Source organism: Hermetia illucens, chromosome 5 (assembly GCF_905115235.1).
Source record: "Hermetia illucens chromosome 5, iHerIll2.2.curated.20191125, whole genome shotgun sequence".
NCBI classification, from domain to species: domain Eukaryota; kingdom Metazoa; phylum Arthropoda; class Insecta; order Diptera; family Stratiomyidae; genus Hermetia; species Hermetia illucens.
In genome coordinates this window covers 28039035-28060615 of record NC_051853.1, presented here as the reverse complement: position 1 = coordinate 28060615, position 21581 = coordinate 28039035, and the positions used below count along the sequence as shown (strand labels likewise).

At 41.5% G+C, this 21581-nt stretch overlaps 1 protein-coding gene across 1 annotated transcript in view; it reads right to left on the bottom strand.

Moving 5' to 3' along the window:
* Positions 1-21344, bottom strand: part of LOC119658522 — a 115519-nt gene extending 94175 nt beyond the window's left edge. The window contains exons 1-2 of the mRNA XM_038066001.1: positions 21296-21344; positions 20984-21097 (exon numbers count right to left, since the gene is read on the bottom strand). The gene's annotated coding sequence lies outside the window, so the exon portion shown is untranslated. The remainder of the gene's footprint in view (positions 1-20983; positions 21098-21295) is intronic.
* Positions 21345-21581: the final 237 nt, after the last annotated feature.

Below are 21581 nucleotides of genomic sequence, written 5' to 3'. Positions count from 1 at the left end.
AGTTCAGTCTCGGCCACCGAACCATGCATGCATCAAAATGGGTCTTATTATGGATGCATACATCCACTGAATCTACGCAGTTTAGGAGAGGCTTCTAAAAGGTGACATTGCGATCATGACGGATGATCTGAATGTCAGTGTGGGTTCTGAAAGCACCATGCTGGGACATGTGATGTGGAAACACGGTCTTTGTGGGTATGGTGATATTCGTGTGAGGTTTGTGAATTTCTGTAGCTTTCACCGCCTCGTCATTGGTGGCATATTGCTCGAGCACGGAGCCTGCCATAAGGTTAATTGGGTTTCAAATGGTTGACATCGTATGACCTTCTTAACCGTACCACATCCCGTCTAGTTCCTCCTCTTGTTGATGAAATTGTTAGTAACCGTAACATGCGGATACTGTTTCTTCGTTAAAGTAGAAGAGAAATCATTGTGGCCATCAATGCACCAAACAAAGTAAAGCCCGTAGAGTTATTTATAGTTGCACCAGAAGTTACAGCAGATATCGTACTTTCAATTGCATGGGAATCTTGGTAATCCAAGACCATTCTTAGAGAGTGGAAGAAAGGGATTATCGTTAAGATTGCAAAGAAGCGCACCCATTTTGCGTGTGACAATTGGAAGAGATCTGTGTGTTCCCTGCCGTCACAAAGTTAATAATTAATCCGGACTGGCTTTGTAATCCGGGAACGTTTCGTTGATCACATCAGCACCCTATGGACCATTTTGGAGGAATGCGTAGAGTTTTAGGTCTTCGCTTCACCTGGTCTTATTCGATTGCGAGAAAACAATTAATAGTATATATAGCTATAGTTATAATATGTTCGGATGTTGGATGGTGTCCGGATAGCTGAGTGGTTAGAACACAAGGCTATCGTACGGAAGGTCACAGATCAAATTTCACCGGTGGCAGTGGGAATTGTATCGTGATTTCACGTCGGATACCAGTCCACTCAGCTGTGAATGAGAATCTGAGTCAAATCAGGGTAATAACCTCGGGCGAGCGCAATGCTATCCACATGCCTCCTACAGAGTACTGCCATCCTGTAGTGTACCGTTACGGTCTTAAATGAAGTGCTCTAACACACTTCAAGGCCCTGATCCAATATGGAATGTTGCGCCAACGATTATTATTATTATTATATAATATTATCAGAGCGACGTATGATAGTGTGAAATGCATCGATCTTTCAGAGAATTTTTTGATTGAAAGCAGAGTCCGCCAGGGTTGCATCTTGTTATCGGTGATGTTCTTCATGTTACCCTGTCCAGATGTTCAATGGATAATGACACTGTTTTCAAACTCGTCGACTACGATGATTACACCTGTTTGTTCTCTCCTCGGTTCATAGACGTTGGCCAAATGACTTTAGATTTGGAAAGAGGGACAAGTAGAGTTGGACTGAAGATAAACACGAACAAAACCAAGGTTCTCAGTCTGACGAGTCATCGTACCCTCCCTATCAGCATTAATAGACAGAGAAATTCAAAGCGTTGATCAATTTGTTTATTTAGGAAGCGTGGTTTCTGCCGATGCTTTCGCTGTCTTACCTAAAATCTGGAAATGTAGTAATCTCAACACCAAGATCAAACTGAGGCTGTTCTGTGCTAGTATTCGTTTTGTGCTGTTATGTGGGAGTACCAAATGAAAGTGATTCTCACTGTCATTCAAGGGCTCTAAACCTTGTCAACAGCTGTCTGCGTCGTATTATGGGAGTACGCTAGCTTGATACTGGTACACTTTTATTGGAAGGTGGAAGAGGCAGTGGATAGGTAACATATTAACCCATTCCACACGGCGAGCGCACTGACGCGTCATGGAGTCCATTTCGAGACACTGAGAGCGCGCTCGTGCGGATCCCCTCCCTTACTCAGCCACGGAGCGCTCACAAACGCGTCCTCCTTTAGTTTCGTTTAAACGTTTGTAGAGTGAACAGGGTTTAACGAAAGCTTTCAGTTTCATCCCAGTGGTTAGAGAAGTTCTTGGGTGACCTTGTGCCGTTGGCCGTTTCGAAATCCGTGCAGCACAATATTTTTTTGAGAAATTTCCGTTTGTGGTAAGTTTTAATAGGCTGTTTATTATTTAACTTTTTTCTATAATATTAATTCGTAATTTATATTAATTTATATACTTTATAGTATTAGATGTGAAAATACATTTATGTTTGCCTTACTGCTTTTATATTTTTAAATCCTAGAAATTTCTAACTAGTCTATAAAAACGAAAATAAAAAGTTATTTTACAAAATAATCGTGGTTTACGGGAACAGTCAAAAGTATGCAATCCCGTCAAACACAGCATCCCCCAGTTCGCCTGGACGGCGAGCGCGCCAGCGCGTCCACGTTTTCTGATGTTAAATTAATTATCAATGATTTTTTAACTATTTTTACTGCTACTAACTTGGCCTAACAATGCCGATCCCGTAGTAAAGAATTTACCATCGGATAAGAAAGTCCGAAAAAAAATGGAGTGGAAGCGCAATACCCTACCAAGTGTTAAATCGCAACTAGAAGTGCATACCATATACATATATAACCACGCCATTTATCTCATATATGAGGGCAAGCGAAATGTACAGGAAGGTCTCGACAAATAGAATGGAATGGAGGGCATGGGACACCAAAGCTATACCGAGATCTATGGAACGGCAACCGGTATCCGTGTGTAGCACGCGCGTCTATAGTCGTTGTACTTTTTCGTGCCTTTTATTACCTCATTTTGATGACATATTAGATGAAAAACCAAAGGTCATTGACTTGACTTTTAACTTTTGAGGACCAGAGAAGGGAGAATCTCACGGAGGATTAGAAGTGAGGGTATATTTTCGAAGCTTCCGCTCAGTTAGTCATTTTATTGGTCAATGAAGATGGTGTTCATGTTGCCGAAAAAAAGTCAAGTTCGGTTATAGGCGTAACTTTCTTTAGACAATTTTGACCCTCGGAATGTCTCGAAACGTCAAAAACGACTTTTATCAATCTGCTGGATTGATCTGTGGAAGCAATGGTTGAACAAACATTTATTGCGGTTTGGCTGGAGTAGACTGCCTTCAGGGAGAGAGTTCGAGTGCATCTTGGCTGCGTACAATTTATCAATAACGAATGTGTAGGCATTTGACAGTAAAAAACTTGACCTCTGGAAGACGCGCTACTGTTTTACTCGTGCAGATCGGAGAGTAGTAGTTAGTTCTAATTGTAAGAGCGCCTAAAAGGAAGCTTGCAGGATCCCCAGGCTAGTTATTTATAGAAGCAAAAGGAAGAGCTTCAGACAATTCTGTATAAAGGAAAATATTAATTTATATGAAGTCCCTACAGAGTCGTAACAATGAGGCTTAGAGATAATTTTCCTGGATCACTTGTTCCTATTTCCGTATTAAAATTGCTAAGGATTATTTCGTTAGAAGGGCAAGAGCTCGATTTCCTGTAGAGAGTCGTAGACGTGTTAATAATGCTCGGTCTAAGGAAATAGGGAGATAGCTTAGCAGCGGTCCATGAGGATATACTAAACAAAGTAACTAATTTGGCTGTTCTGCATAAACCAAGCATATTTGAGATTTGCCTTTTCTTCCGTCATGGTAACGCCAGAACTGGTAAACTTTCTAGTGAATGTCTTACAGACCCACAAAACACAAACAACGGGTAATATGTTGGAGCGAGTAATCTGCAAGATATTGTTCTTCATTGCCGAGAGCTTGAGAGGATTATCAGACGGAAAATCTGGCTTCCGAAGAGTCAGATCGGTAATCGACAGCATTAAACTGGCTACTTGTCTGCATACAAATGAATTTCGCGGAAAGGGAAGTGCCAACAAGTATTGAACAGTTATTACCCTTAATATGCGAAAAGGATTCAATTCCATTCCTCCATCTTAGGCAGGGCCTGCCTCGTCTTCCTTTTCTACCATAGATATTGCCCTTATAGACTTTCCGGGTGGGATCATCCTCATCCATACGAATTAGTAACCTGCCCACCGAAACCTATTGAGCCGGATTTTATCCACAATTTAACGGTCATGGTATCACTCATAGATTTCGTCATTGTGTAGCCTACGTAATCATCCATCCTCATGTAGCGGGCCAGCAATTCTTCGGAGGATTCTTCTCTCGAACGCGGCTAAGAGTTCGCAATTTTTCTTGCTAAGAACCCAAGTTTCCGAGGAATACATGAGGACTGGCAAGATCATAGTTTTGTACAGTAAGAGCTTTGACCCTATGGTGAGACGTTTCGAGCGGAACAGTCTTTGTAAGCTGAAATAAGCTCTGTTGGCTGAAAACAACCGTGCGCGGATTTTATCATCGTAGCTGTTATCGGTTGTGATTTTCGACCCTAGATAGGAGAAATTGTCAACGGTCTCAAAGTTGTATTCTCCCATCCTTATTCTTCCTGTTTGAGCAGTGCGGTTTGATGTTGTTGGTTGATTCGTCTTCGGTGCTGACGTTGCCACCACATATTTTGTCTTGCCTTCATTGATATGCACCCAAGATCTCGCGCCGATTACCGCCTGCTCAATCTGGATGAAGGCAGTTTGTACGTCTCGGGTCGTTCTCCCCATGATGTTGATATCGTCAACATAGGCCAGTAGTTGGGTGGACTTAAAGAGAATCGTACCTCTTGCAGTTACCTCAGCATCACGGATCACTTTCTCGAGGGCCACGTTAACAAGGACGCATGATAAGGCATCCCCTTGTCGTAGACCGTTGTTGATGTCGAATGGTGTTGAGAGTGATCCTGCTGCTTTTACCTGGCCTCGCACATTGGTCAGGGTCAGTTTAGTCAGTCTTATTAATTTCGTCGGGATACCGAATTCTCTCATGGCCGTGTACAGTTTTTGCCTGGCTATGCAATCATAGGCGGCTTTAAAGTCGATGAAGAGATGGTGCAACTGTTGTCCATATTCCAACAGTTCTTCCATTGCTTGCCGCAGAGTGAAAATCTGATCTGTTGCTGATTTGCCTGGAGTGAAGCCTCTTTGTTATGGGCCAATAATGTTCTGGGCGTATGGGGCTATCCAGCTTAGCCAGATAGCGGAGAATATCTTATAGATGGTACTCAGCAACGTGATACCTCTATAATTGCTGCACTGTGTGATATCTTCCTTTTTATGTATGGGACAGATAATGCCTCGTTGCCAATCGTCAGGCGTTGATTCGCTGTCCCATACCTTGAGCACAAGTTGATGAACCACTTGGTGTAACTGGTCGCCTCTAAATTTAACCGATTCGGCTGTAATTCCATCGGCTCCTGGCGACTTCTGATTTTTTAGCCGATGAATTACACGGACTGTTTCTCCTAAACTTGGTGGTGGCAGTATTTGTCCGTCGTCTTCAGTTGGCGGAACCTCCAACTAACCGATGTTCCGGTTGTTCAGTAGCTCATCAAAGTACTCAACCCATCGCTCTAATATGCCCATTTTGTCGGAAATCAGATTTCCCTCTTTGTCTCGGCAGGATGAGCATCGAGGTGTATAAGGCCTCATCTTGCTGATTTGTTGGTAAAACTTGCGTGCCTGGTGCGGTTGCTCCCTGTACTTTTCTAGTTCACAGACTTGTTGGTTCTCCCAGGCTTCCTTTTTCCGTCTTTGAAGTCGCTTCTCCGCTCGACGGAGTTCGTGATAAGTCTCTGCGCGTGCCCGCGTTCTTTGAAAATGCAACATTACTCGGTATGCGGCATTCTTCCGTTCCGGTGCCATCTTACATTCATCGTCAAACCAGCCGTTCCGACTCCTTTTGCGGCTGGGGCCAAATATGTTTCTGGCCGTATCCATGATAATGTTCTTCAGGTGATTGTGAAGATCATTTGTTGATGCTTCATCTCCAGGTCTTCTGTTGACTGCGGTTATTGCGGCATCCATTTCCCTCTTATAGGTGTTGCGAAGAGCTGTGTTGTGAATGGGTTCAGTGTCGATTCTCACCTAATTGTTAGAGGGAATTCAGGGTGGTGTTGTTATTCGAGTTCGGAGCACCATGACAACGAGATAGTGGTCCGAGTCTATATTGCCCCCCATATATTTTCTGACATTCATCAAGGGTGAGAGGTGGCGAAGTTCAATCAGCACATGGTCAATTTGGTTGAAAGTAGTCCCGTTTGGAGAGGCCCACGTATGTTTGTGGACCGCTTTCCGCGCAAACGGTGGATGCCGATCGATATTCTGGTGGAACTAGAAGTCAGTAGCAATAAAAACGGGATTAATTGAAAAAAAGTCATTTTTTTCGATGTCATTTTTTTTCGATGCCTCAGATTCAAGAAAGAAATAAAGCGTCCGGAGGTTCAAGCATTACTTAAAAATTTAGTTCAATCATATATATAATCATATATCAGGATTTTACTATGCAGAGCAGGAATATTACATTGAAATATTTCCAGATGCAGATAGTCAAAGTTTCTTTCAACCTTTCTGTGTTTTGTTGTCATTTTACTTTTTTCACGTATCGTTTTCAATGAGATTGTGCTTCAGTTTCACTATCATCACACTTAAAGCTGTGGTTATAGGAATGGGATAAGCACAAAGATAAATACAAATATCCATGACAAACTAAAATTCGAGGCCAGGGCGGCGATATTGAGGTACACATTACTTTTTGTTTGCGGCTATGTCTACGAAATATGACAATATGAGACGCAGAAAAACATAGTAGCTAAGCAAATATACGCCGCATATTTTAACCCTCTTGAAGCATGTTACGATCTATATTATATGCTCCTGTATGCCAATGGTAATCATGGTCTAACAGCTTGGCAGTCATGGCCAACACCGAGAAAGACTCGGGCAGTAAGAGGGACGTTGAAATTATAAGCTTTCAAGAGGGAAACATATCAGGACATTTTGGGTGAACTGGAGAGGCTTTCACATATACCATATGTATGCATGCAACAGGTATACTTTATGAAAATCTTATTTGGGAGCGAACGTTTCCTCACGATAAATTTGACCCATATATAAACGTCTAATGACAAGATACTGTCAAGGTAAACAACAATATATTTTTGGGAAAAAAATCCATCTATTTCGAAGAGGAACAAATTGTTTACGGACAATTTTAAGTAACTTTTCTTTAGACCTTCGTTAATATTTCTAAGAATTTTCCTTGTTATACATGCATGTACATGTGTAAGCACATAAAGAATTCATTTCAGCAAGAAACTCCATTATGGATTTTGAAGCTTGTACCATTCAATATTCCTGCATACATTTTTTATTATCGTACATTTCCTAGGAAAGAACCTTTCAATACCTAATGTTTTGAATTCTAAATTAATATCGGTTAATGGCTTCTTAGTAGTATCATATTATAACAATCACTTCAAGGTTCAGATTGGAAATCACGAAAGGCTGCCATGACCTTCGAATACGTGAAATTTTAATAAAATAACCCCAACGTTCACCTTAATATCTTCTATCTAATACATAAATAAAAGGACCTAAATTCAAAACGAATCGGGAAACTAAGGATAGTCTTAGTTTTGAATTCCGTGCCAATCATCAGAAATAATTGTCTGCACATAATTAAATAGTTCCTTTGGCTTTCCTGACTAACATGGGAATTCCTGTTGGTATTAACCGTGTTGTATACGTCGTCAGCTACTTAATAGAAACGATGATTGCATGCCATTTGATTGACAACAGTAATTTCGGGAAAAAACAACAAATTCAGCAATTATTTTCATTACATTACTCTGTTTAAGGAACACCCAGATCAGAGAGAGATTGGATAGAATAAATCATACAAATTTCAGAAGGAAGAATATCTTTAAATCTTCAGATATTTTTCAATTTATCAAAGAAAGCAACACATAGTGTAAGCTATTTGGATTGCTCATTGACAAGTAAGAAGATATGGTAGCGTGTGTTAAGTGATATATACAAATATGATGCGCAAATTTGTTATGAAACTGTGGCTTTCTGTCAGCAGCGAAACAGCACAAAGAAAAACACAATCGTCTATGAAGCCCAGGGCTCTAGACTTTCATCAACTCGGTCAACGCTCCGAAATCCAGAGAAGAGTGAACTTAAGTAAATTTCCAGTTTAGAAAAAGAGGCGTAACTACAAGGGGATTGAAAGGTGGAGCACACCTCGACGGTAGGAAGACTTCACGGTTCACCCATGTTTTTGCCTGTAATATGTTACTGTACACTAGAAATGGACAGGAGATGTGTGTAATAGGCGATGTTATCTTTAAGCGTAAAATCACATTTTCATCACTAAGCGCAATCCAAATATCACCAAACATCACAACGTCACCGCGTCATCATCCAATAGAGGAGTGATGATGATATTACTCTCATGAGAAGCAATGTTCCATTATGTTCGGCCCGATATGATATCACAATACAAGACATTACTAAACATCACCGAACAATACTGTAACATATCGCTCGATACATCATTATTGTTCTTCCTGGTATAAAAAGGAAGAAATAATTTGGTTTTCAGATTCTAATGCTTTTATTTTGCATATATTGTATTTCAGGGATCAATTGTTCAGTGCGAGCGTTTTTGGAATAGGTAGGGAATAACATTTGAGGAAGGAGTGGACCGATTGAATAGGCATAGACGTTGGGTTGAAAAAAGTGGGCGTCCCATTATTAAGAAAACTAAATGAGGAGGTGAGGACAGTAACCTCCAATTTCATCCCTTCACCATAACTGAGTTATTCACCCAGAATTTTAGATCTAACATTAAGATCCCCAGTGATGAGTACATTATTATACTTCTCACAAAAAGCGAGGAGCTTATCAAAGGCCGTGTTGAACTCCCTGTTAGAGATACTGAGAGGGAGATAGACTGACACGACCACAAAATTAGAAGTGAGGTCGAGTGGTTCAGCCATGAGAATATCATAATCTGAAACATAGTTAACTTGGTGGAAACAAATAGATTTGCGGAACGCTGAAATTACGCCACCATACCTTGTTATTAGATTAAAACCCGACATAAACTTTAAGAGGAGAGAATGGTTAATACCATAAGCATAAGGGCAAAAATATCGAAGTTGTTGCATAATATTCTATGTTTGATTTATTTGCCCTTAGGTGTTGTATATTTTACTGAAGTATTTTCACCAATACTACTAAAGGAAATTAGGTGATCACATTCCAAGTCAGTTTGATTAAGTGTCTTCACGATGATGATGAGACCTTACTCTTAAGTTCCTGATCATTTGATCTTATAACAGTTTCATTGAGCAGTAGCAATATTTCTCTAATATCTCTCTGGTACTCTCTCGTTACTACAACGTACAAAGAATTCTCATAGACAGGAGGCGTTCGTTTGAAAACATTAAAACGTGTTGTTGCAGGGGCCTTCTGCTGGGTCAAGTTCGGACTTCTCTTCTTTACAACATTACTAAACATGGCTGAGCCTCTAGCAACTCTCTCTCTCTCTCTATTAGTATCCAGAGTTGTGTTTTTGGTGCAGGAGCTCCCTTTACTGGGACGAGAAACGAGAAAAACCTATCGTCGCTATCCGAACCTTGCAGTGGTCTATAATAATTGTTTGACTCCTTTGCAGCTTCTGTAATAGTTATGTTTCTAATCGAAGCTATTTCAATATTTTTTATATATTCTACCCATTTAGGGCATCCCCTATCTCTAGTGGGGGCCCGGGACCAATTTTCTGCAGCACAATTAAGACATCTGGAGTTCCGGCGAAAAAGATATGATCAGGTAAGTCGTTCCCCCCTCACAGTGGTCGAAGGCACTCTATCATCACCCGGCTTATGACTTCTATGGGTTAGTCTTTCAGCATTAATAATTATTTAACGAAGATTCAGCACTTACAAACGTTTGAGTGTCATAACAGGGGGGGATGTTTCTGATCACCCCATATATGTAGACACATCTGAAAGGTAGAAAGGCTCTGAAGCCCAGGGAAGTGAAACGATCATCCCGGACTAGCCCATTAGTACTCCTTGAAAAGAGCTTTCACAGTCCTCCAACTGGCCTGTACAGAGTGGAACAAGTCCTGAATATTAAGCAGTTTGATTTCATGAAGTAACTGTAGTGAGTTGAGGCTTAGAGGAGTCGTTTTTGCAATCTTAATTCTCCGATCTTAGTGGACCGGATATCATACAAAAGCCGGACTTCCCGTTTATTCCTAGAAACCTGGTTCACCAAATTTTGGGGACTCAAGTTTGGAGTTTCCAGCGGAATAGGTTTCGGAGGTGGAGGGATAATTCCCTGACAGAAAAAGTTGTCCGTGTTTAGGCTCATTGGGTGCGAAGGATTGTAGAAAATCATACCCTTCTTTGTCACAAAATTAAAGACCGAATGCAATTCTAACTGAGGGCGCTCCATAAAGCTCTACTTATCTCTCCCCTTAGACACGGCTGCGGAATATCTCTATCGTTTTTATTAAAGTACGTGTTGTTAATGCAAAATTAAGGAGCATTGTTCAAAAATTTAGTGGTACTATGATGCCTTTCAAGTATGCAAGTTGATATCCTTCGACAGTGGCCAACGCTTAGTCACCCCTTTCAAATTGATTATACGAGTTCTATTTTTCATTCAATGCGGAGAAAGTGGAATAGTCAAACAGGAAAAATTTAATAATAATTAATTACCGCAATTTTTGTTACTTGAGGTTCCCTCTCCCCTACTCCCTCCTTTTAACATATAGTGGTACCTATGGGTTCAGAAACATTCGATTTGGAAGTGATAGTTTTGTATTTTTCTCCTCTTCGATCGTGGCAGATTTTGATGCGTGAGGGAATTTGGTGTCTAAAAGAACCTCCTTTCCACAGTACAGAGGCGTGCAGTCGACGGAACACTTCAGTTGATGGTAGTGATGGAGTTATAGGGTCCATTCGTTGTCGATTATCCCGACCTCGACCATGACATATGTATTATTGAGTTGTCCTTTTCGACGTAGTTCAATTATTTATTGTTATGTATGACAAAGAGGGAAAACTGATTTCCGACAGAATGGGCATATTGGAGCGATGGGTTGAGTGCTTTGGAGAACTACTGAACAACCAGAACATCGGCGATTTGGAGGTCCCACCAACATAAGACGACAGAAACAGTCCGTGCAATTCATCGGCTTCATCATAAGTCGCCAGGAGCCGAATTGGTTAAATATGGAGGCGACCAATTACACCAAGTGGTTCATCAACTTCTGCTCAAGATATGGGACAGCGAATCAATGCCTGACGATTGGCAACTAGGCATTATCTGTCTCATACATAAAAAGGGAGATATCTATAAGATATTCTCCTCTATCTTACTAGGCCGGATAGCTCCATACGCCCAGAATATCATTGGCCCATACCAAAGAGGCTTCACTCCAGGCAAATCAGCAACAGATCAGATTTTCTCAGTTCGGCAAGCGGTGAAAAAACTGTAGGAATATGGACATCAGTTGCACCATCTCTTCATGGACTCCAAAGTCGTCTATGATAGCATAGCCACGGTAAAACTGTTCACGGCCATGAGAGAATTCGGTATCCCAACGAAAGACTGACTAGGCTGATCCTGACCAATGTGCGAGGCCAGATAAAAGCAGCAGGATTACTCTCGAGACCATTCAACATCAACAACGGTCGAAGACAAGGGGATGCCCTAACATGCGTCCTCTTTAACCTGCCTCTGAAAAATTTTTGGCCTCCTATATGAGGATGGACGATTTTGAAGCAAGCCTACATAACGACGAAATTTCTGAATGATACCATGACCATCACGTTGTGGGTAAAATCCAGCTCAATAGGTTGCATTGGGTGGGTCACCTAATCCGGATGATCCAGCCCGGAAAGTCTATAAGGACAATATCCATGGTAGAGAGAGAAGACGAGGCAATGAAATGGAACGATGGCGTTGGCCAGGACGCCAGACAGCTTTAAGGAATATCGAATTGATGGACCTCGGCGCAAAACCGGATGTCTGGAGTTCCTTACCCGGATTTTTGTGGATCGCGTAGACTTCACCCTGAAAAAGTGTTTCGTATTACCCCAAGAGAAAAGACCACCTCGCGCCTTTATTAAAAAGGTAGACTCCTACTCCGTAATCCTGTTTCTCTTATTGTAATTCTGCTGCTGAACATATATGTATGTATATCCAAGGGCTACAAATTTAGTAATGCGTTTAGGGGGCCGGATGTTGTGCTCATGGCACCGGAATACCTAAACATATAGTTCTTTGCACTGATGCTTGTTTATAGTTAAAAATCTTTAGTTTCACTTTAATCGAGCACATTACGGATGCATAAGCAAATATTGGACTATTACTCCCTGAGTTTGTCATTTCGGAGCAAATACTCGCCTGCACACGATATGCTGGGAGAGGTCGCTTTATATTTACCTCCAAATGTTTGTTCCAAAGAAGCTTCTTATCTAGAATAAATCCTAGATATGTAACTTTTTCATAAGGTTCAAGTCTCGCTCCCCACATTTCTGGAAGGCAAAGACCATTCAGTCTCTTCTCTTTTGTAAAAATTACCATTTTTTTCTCATTTGGATTTACTAACCATTTATCAACTGTCAATCAAATCGGTGACGTGTTGTGTATTTCCGTGTTCGTGTTCCGTGTTCCGTGATCTCCACCAATAGCTAACACAGCCATGTCAGCCTTGTGATACAGTTCGTCTAGCAGTGTGTAGATCATCATATTCCACAGGAGTGTCGATAGCATACCTATTGGGGGCAGCCTTTTGTTGCCTTTGTAGTCAGGCAGGATTAACACTTACTTTAGTACTTAGCAATCTCTAAGTTAACATAATAAAGCTGTCTGACAGCACCACCGAATTTTCAGCTCCTTCAATGTCCACGGACACCCACATCGCGTACTCGTCTTTCAGGGTTTCGTCCCTTATCATTGAAATCTGAGAATAAAGAGAAGACTTAACGGATTTTACACGTAGGTAAGCTTGTTGGTTTCAGTCAGTGAAAGTTTAGCGTCTTCTAACGAATGTGACGTTCAGTCAATTTCACCAGACATTCCAGCGAGAATGATATTAAGTCGATCTGTATGAAGTTCTCTGGATTTGCATTGTCATCTTTCCCATCTTAGGTACGAAGACCACGTTAACCTTCTGCCAAGAGGTAAGCGCGTATCTCAAAGCAAGACTTGCTAGGGAAGTATTTCTTAGAAGTTGCTCTCTGACTTTAGAATCACTGGCATCTATGCCATCCACATCAGATGCTTGGAAATGTTGAAAGGACAGTATAGTAGCTCCCGCCTTTTCATTGACAACTACTGCTCTCGAAGTGTTCCAATTCCCTTGCAATACTTTCATTTATGCTCCGCATTAAGCATGTTGGAGGTCGACCTTTGAATATGTACCCAACTCAAATCACATACTCTGTGCTTTGAAGAAGCATCCAACGAGGACACGAATCCATCTGAAAGTATCATAGCTGCAATGGCAGTACGAAACGTTTTTTGAGTTAGCGTTTGGTTTGCTCTTACCCTTTCGAAAAAAGGATAAAATGTATATCCCAAATATAAATCTAGTTGGTTTTCGTCGCGATGTATTTGCCCTAGTTATATTTCAACATCCCTAATTCATTGCACTTCAAATCATTTTGGAGTTTGTATTTTTCTGGCTCCTTCATCCTAACTCTCAAAGCGCAGGAGTGGAGTTTTTTAGAGCGAATATTATTCAGTTTTCGTGAAAAGGACACAAATTAGTCACTTAAATGCCTACAAATTTTATTACTTTAATCGATTCCTTTCAAGTCGGACTTGTCTCCTCGGCCTTTTTGCATTTATTATTTATTTCAACCGCAGACTAGTTGGAGCCTTTAATCCTGAGACTGAAGGGCAGACTAATTAATTTTCATGACAAACGCAATGCATGTTTGATTACTATCCGCAGTTAGTGGTTGTAATCTGAAAGCGCAGCCTCAAATTCATGACACTAAATTATGCATCTATTTGTCTGGGTGTTTTTCAATGCTCGTTCATACATATGTATGTACATAGGTTCATTGATTTAGAGGATAAGCCTAGGCAAATCCAAGCAAGTGTAATGTAGTCCCATCTAGATACCACTAAACCGCATAATCTCTATTCTCTTGATCGCAGGACTCAATGGTAGAATTCTTTGTTCTGTATCTCTACAAGTTGCCACGAAATCGTAAATCTAACGGCCTGACTTCCATCTTAAAGCCATCCGCAGCCATTTAAGCACGCATAGATACTTTCCCAGCAACAAAACTGACTCCGCTACATAAGCTACACCACACTGTAGACATTTAATTGGATTTTTCGACTGACATTTTTCCCATGAATATCCGTTCCGGAAAGCGTACGCTATGTCGTTTGATCCTTCCTCACCCTTGAAACACATGTTTGTATAATGTCTACATACATGCACATTTGTGTACACATTTACTGTCTTGAAAACCTGCTTGTTTAGATACATGACATCACCGACTGAATTTCGGTCATCTTTCTGTTTTCTGTTCTGAATAATTTATGCGAACGAAGCGACAAAAAGTCTGATATTAATCTTGTGATATGTTCTTTACTCCTTTGCTGTCCTTTCGCCTGAGCTGTTGGGGATGATGAAGAAATGTCCCAAATAATAAGCCCAATTGAAAGTTCATCACATCGATTGAGAGGGATGTATTTGGAATGCATGGAAGGAGCACTGTCTTGGGGCGTTTGAGGACAAACTTCTTCGACCCACATCATCCCGAGATTTTGTTTCAAAGACAGATTATGAAAAGTTGAAGAAGGCATTATGAGGATAATTGGCATGATGAGATGTGAAGTATATCTATCTCCTCTGCCCCTAGCAATCAACCAAACGAAAAATTGTTTGGATGCGTAATTTATTTGGTAATGAGAATCGAAATGCTCAGTATCAAACGAGGTTATTATGTGATCGATTTTTCAAGGATTTTGTGAAAAAGGCCACAATATTCAATACAGGGTTATGTGCGCTTGTGGAATCCCAACTCCAGTGGCATGCGGTTTCGTGGAACCCAAAAAATCTCGACCCCGCACTCAAAACTTATTTGATGAGTTGAAGAAATTGGAAATTTTTGTAAAAACGTAACGAAATTATCGAAAGCAGCAATTGAAAAGCTCTTTCCAATTAATTGATGATGACAAGTAATAACAAAATTTTATCTAAAAGATAAACTCTTTCCTAGCAGCGTAACTGTTTGGAAAGATTCCTCCTATCGTTTCCTACCTTTACAGATGGTGGAGAGCAACCTGCAAATTATAGCGAAAGTAGATCCCTTTACTTGACTTATGATAGAAATCCTTTCGGTTACCAAAGTATCTTGAGGGTACGTTTAGGTCATTTCTGCACGAGGGCATACAGAATCGCTAATCTCTACCTGGAGACTAGGATAATACAGACAGTATGTAAAAACTACTATGGTGAATATAAGCTGATTGCCTCATGGCATACATATTATTTCTTCTATTCTTTCTTCTCCCTCGACGAATACCTACTTTGTCGTGGTGCGGCAGGGCAGTAAGAAGGATCCTCCGGGAAACCAGAGGTGACACCTGGAGCTAAGCAGTAATCAAAACCCCAAGCAAAGGTGTGACTACCGTGCCGAGCGCTGAGTAGTTACAGGGGTTAAGATGTGGCCGGAAACGGTGAACTCTGGGTACTAGGCGACCCCCAGTTTCAACTAGCCTTGTCTCGGCAAAAACGGGCTCTGCCGAGATCGACTTATTCTCCCCGGTAAAACAACGGCCATGGCAGCCAACTATGAAGTAACTAAAACCCTAAAAAACAAAAACAAAAAACGGCACTTTGATCATGACAATCCAACCCTGAGCGCAAAGGCACAGCACAACCCCTGGATTGTGCCAATGTAGAAGAAAAAGGATCGTCTGGGGCAAATGCGGCTGAAGGCAAACCAACGCGGCAGCGGTCTTCTGACGATCCCAACTCTTCGGCTCAAATGCCTGCAAAGAAGGCTAGGCCGGCAGCGGCTAAGTCTTCATTTGCAGCCAAAGCTATCAAAGCCGATTGATGGGTCTTGCATGACGACACCAATCCGTCCAGTTACGATAAACAGCAGAGTGGGTAGCAGAGGAAACTCCATCTAGCCGCAGGGACTGTATTCTACCAATAATTACACGGTACACGGATAAACTTCGCCTACGAAGGCACGAACGAGCTTAGACAGCACTGCTCCTCATTCAACGATATATGGGAGGCTGCGCCACTGGCCCTGAAGAGGGGTCCTGAGCTACCATCGTTTAAAAAGTGCTTTCTCTGGCTTCCAGAAGAGGAACGTAATGGTGCTCAGGTCCTGGAATAACTTGGGGTTCAGAATAACCTCAATGGATACTAGTAGGTAGCAAAGCAGGAGGAGGAGCCGATAGGCCGGGAACTTTCCTCACTATCGGCGTTCCTGAACCGGCTACTGATTCTAGTGCGGGCTTAGAACTGTCAAATTAAAAGTGTCGGCTCCTAAAACCATCGAAGGGGATGTGCAGCCCACGGCATCTTCATTGCAGTATTGTAAACCGGCGACTGCACTTATCAATCGGCAAAAGACATGTATATACAAGAACCATGGGTTGTTGGTAGGGAAATTAGGAGATTAAACTTCGGACATGCTGACTTATTATATGCTAATAGAAGTGATAAACTCCGCTCCTGCATGGTATTTTCAAAAGACCTCCAAGCTATCTTGGTTACCACCTACTTTATGGCAATACAACGATCAAATTGACCATAAAAAGCGAACAGGAGGATAAGCAGATTCTATGGTGCTCTGTTTATTTCCCTTATAACGTACTATAGACGAAGTTCCCAGTGGAACATTCATCAGAGCTAACCAATACGCTTACTTTTTGCCATGGGAATAATAGCAGGATGTGATGTGAACGCCCTGGTGGGGAAATGCTGGGGAACTTCCAATTTCAAAGCAAGAGGATCGAAACTACTAGAGTATCTGATAGGAACCGAATTGCAGATCTTCAATTTGCATAAGGAACCCACTTTCTTCAACGTGGTCAGACATCATGGTGTCATCCCCTGAAATTGCAGCTTTCGTCGGAGAGTGGAGAATATCAAACGCTATCACGCTCTCGGATCACAGGCGTATTGATTTCGTAATAGGCATGGATCCACCTCCACCCACTCCGTTTCGAAATCCACATAAGACAGATTGGGCGACGTATAAAACAGAACTGAGCGCCCGAGTTACGATCTCTGGGAGACGTATCCATTGCCGGAATTGAGAAAATAACCCAGATGTTCACAACCAGCATGAGAGAAGCTTTCGAAGAGAGCTGTCCCCTCAAGATGCCAAAAACTTCTGCGAAGAAACCAACTCTCTTTTGAGGCAACCTCCAAGCTAAAGCGGATCCTTGTCAAAAAACGTAGCTAGCAGTTAGGTTAGGTTAGTACGCAGCAAGTGGTGAAGAAGTGGCAAAGCATTTGCTTGCTCATCTCGGGTCAACTGGAAGATTGGACTCTGGCATGCAAAGTATTTTCACGGGAACAAGTGAAATAGGTAATTAACTCGTTCAAGTCCGCAGGTACGGATAGCATTATTCATGCTCTAGTAATAGAGGAAATGCAATGGTGTACACATTCGGAATTTAGCGCTTTGACCCCTAACATGTCATTAGTACAAAATTAAAGTGTCTATACTGAAGCGTGAGTCCACACCGGATTTAAAAATAGACCACAAACAAAGAAATTCGCGACGGCCTAGTGACGAAAACCAGAGCGCGGACTAAAACTGGAAAATAGAAAAAATCACTCGACCGCGCTCCGGACCCGACTGTCGCGATCGAGAGCGAAGATCCACAACGGATCATAATTCCGATTATGGTTTCTTTTGTCTCAGATCGGTATTGAGGCGCGGCCCCTGTGGTTCCCTCTCCTCCTTGACCCCGCAAAATTTTAATAGGGACCGCCTCTAAATAATGGCCTGAGGATGTCAAGGAAGGGAGGAAACCTCAGGGGCCGCGCCTCAATAACAATCTGAGGCAGAAGAAACCATGGTCGGGATTGTGATCCGTCGTGGATCTTTCCTCTCGATCGCGACACTCGGGTCTGGGGATTTACGGCTACGCAGTCAGCTAGGTCTCTTCGAGACATAGCCCACGACCTGCATAGCACACGAAAAAATACCATTTTTGATGGCGACCCAGTGTTCGTCGATATTCTTATGTAGGTTACACAGTGTATCTGCCGTCTAATCAGTAGGATAGCTCCCCTACTGTCGAGCAATAGCTGGATCATACAAAAGTTCGATGTTGAACTTGGAGGGTCGTAGTTCTTCAACCCTTCAAGAAGTGACGAACGCAACACGCAACCGAAAATAAGCGACCATCAAATGTTCATCCCCTTCGAGGCTGAAGCCAGCGCCTCTCTTGTTGCGCATGTCCAGGGGACAATTCCTAAATCTGTGCTCCAATAATGTGTCACCAATGATGACGAAATCCACGAACCTCCCACCATTATCGTTACGGTCGCCAAGATAGTGCTTTCCCATTACATGTTCGAGCAGTCCAAGGCTTTACAGAGTACAAAAACACATTGTCACATGAGAGAGATCGGTACTCTCCAGAGTCCCACCATCTTACTTTGCTTAGGCCTAGAACGTCCAGCTTATATCGATGAAATTCACGCTCAAGTTTAAGAAAGCGAGCACTCAGGGATCCTCGCAACAATTTGGAGGGGTGTATGCACACCTAAAAACTACGATTGGTTTGGTCCGGTTTCAATAGCAAAAGGTTTCCGGCGTGAGGTAAGTCGCTATCGGTGGCATTTTTGACGTTTCGGTAGTCATATGGTTTTAAATTTGCAGGTTGCTTACCCACAAATTTCTATCCCTTTTATTCGCTTCTCACGACAAGCAGGGAAAACTTTCGGTGTATTGTTAAGCCCCCACTCACAAGACATACAAGGATTTAAAATTTCAAATATAGAAATATACAATCAAGAAAATTATTTAAGGAGACACCAAGATGGGAGCATTTTGATTGAGGGGCATCACTATGGTACCTTAAAGAGATTTTTTTTATCGGTTGCGTTATTTTAAACAGAAAACTACTACCACCAAAGGTATATTGGTGGGACTCGAAAAAGAAACTTTCATACCATATCTGGCTGTAGTTGTAAAAGCTTGTAGGAAGGCCATCATGAAAAGGAAACTAACGAGGGTAACGAAAATGGGACTGGACCACAATTTGCAACTTGATTGTAACTGTTCACCTTGGCCTTAAGGTCCTTCCGAAATGGCTTACAGACTAATGCTGTGAACGCCTCCGTCCCGCTAAAACTTTGGCAGCGAACGCTCAATGTTTTGTCACTATTATGCTAGTTGGGGTGCAGGTTTAGATGGGCCATATCTAATTAGCACTAATCTGGCTTTGAACGCAAGACCCCATAAGGGGTTAGGATCTCCGCGGACGCAGTTTTCTTCTGCGAACCATATAAAATTGGCAAGAGTAGTGCATGGATTTTCGACCAGAGTAAGCAAGCTGCAATGTGGGTGTTTGGAAACTAAGTGCTTCAAGAAGTCGAGGAGTGAACAGAGGGTTTCATCCGGGGTAAAAGAAAGTCTTCCACGTTTATAGCTTCCAAACCCAGTTGGATATTAGATGAGTTATGGACAACACAAGAAAACGTAGCTTCTGACGCATAGATATATCTATGCGTAATATCCAGTGTATGGGCACCTGAAGGGAGTAGCAGGCATACCAACATCAGCGGTCGTAGGCTGCTCGAAACGCCTCCAACTTTGGAAATAGGAATTACCAATAACAGTGAGTCAAATATATATCGAATAATCGGTTCTATCTGGGTTCTATCATGGACGACACCTTTGCTATCTGTTAGATTTTGTCTAAGACGAGATGGAGGCTTACTGAAGAATTCCCCAATAGCACCAGCCTGCAATGCTTGACATCGGGGAGCACTGAAATGCTCAAAATCCCAAACTAACAGCTTCAACATGGAAGGATAATTTCCTTGACGGAGATAGGTTTGACTTGATGGTGATTTCCGCCAATATGGATCGAGGATCAGCAGAAAAGTTGTCCGAATAAATAATTAAGGTTGTTGTCAACGCCTGCGATGCAATGATGGCGAAAAGAGTTCCCAATAGGGAAGGTTTGCCTTAGCACGGCTGGAAGCACGAAGAATCGTTCAACGGTCGACAGGAAGACTGGATTTCGAAAAACATACCAAAATTGTATTGCAATCATAATTTTGTGCATTCATTTTAGCCGGTGTCCATCCAGTTGCCCATAGAGGTAGCAATAACACAACAATAGTAAACGAATTGAAATATCCATTATAGCAAATTGAGGATTAATGAATTGAGAGAAGAGGAAGGAAGGGGTAAGAAAATTGGATTTTATTTAGTATTATGTTACTAAAAAGTGTTGCAAATTTATTGTTAATGATCCAAGTTTCTAAACAATACGTGAGGACTGGCTAAATCATGGTCTTGCACAGAAAGAGCTTTAAGGATTTCGACTAGCCATGAGTGGCTGTATCTTTTGACACAAGATTTGAGGATGATTTAATCTTTTGGAAGTTATATCTTCCTATCTGAAGTTAACCGTTGCTTTTCTCTATGCTACCAATATAAATTTAATTTCTCTTTCGTCACCTACTAGCTTAATAAGGTACCACAATTATGTACATAGCATAGAGACGTTTGAAACATTTATGAAAACTTTTCGACTGACCTTACATATGAGAATATAGTGAACCTGATTGCATTCCTTTTTAGAAACTCAGGTGATTCAATTTCATTTTTATTGCAGACACTTCTCCTGCCCATTTTACTCTCCATCACCTTTGAAACAGTTGAATTAAGTTAAGTGGGAAATGTGATTTCTTAGCCGTACTAATGGAAAAGCTTCTACCAAGCCTTTAATGGACTTTTCCTGTACATCGATACATCACCGCAAGAAGATTGCAATCAAGACCAAGGCACAGATGTGCAGCCAATCTTATTTCCTAATTTGAGCACTAATGTTGCACACAATTGACTTTATCTAATTTCCTGCAGACGCCGTGTACCTGTTCTGGGTTAGATAAATTACCTTCGGCTATTAGGTCCGTTGAATTTACTTTGATGACTTCGCTGCTGAGATCCGATGTGGTGTCCTGAATTTCCACGTAGACCTCTGGTGCTGACCAGCCAGAAGAGCCCCATTCTGGGAGGGAATAAAAAGAAAAGTGATTTTGACGTGACAGATGATGGAGAAATTATTCGAAAGTAAATAAATTTGTTAGATAATGGCCGTTCTCATTAGGGAGAAAATAAATTAAGCTCGTTTCGCTGTTCATACGAACTGAGCTTCATTCTAAGTTCTAATGGATAAATCATCATTTAAAAGAAGCAAGTAGCATACCTGCAGAAACTCTTGGCGTTACCTGCTCGTTGGATATCCGGTCCAGTTTGAATCTGTAACAAACAAGGAGTAGAGATTTATTCATTTTTCAAATACAAACTTTCACATATGTAAAAATTTCTTCTTTAATTAATTCGATACTCAAAGGCAATTATTTCTTTGACTACATTTCATTAATCACTTCAACAACATCCAATTTTTGCAATATACATATGTAATTTAGTACCAAAGATCTAATTAGCTATAAATGGTCTTAAGAATTCATTAATATGCGACTTGTTACATT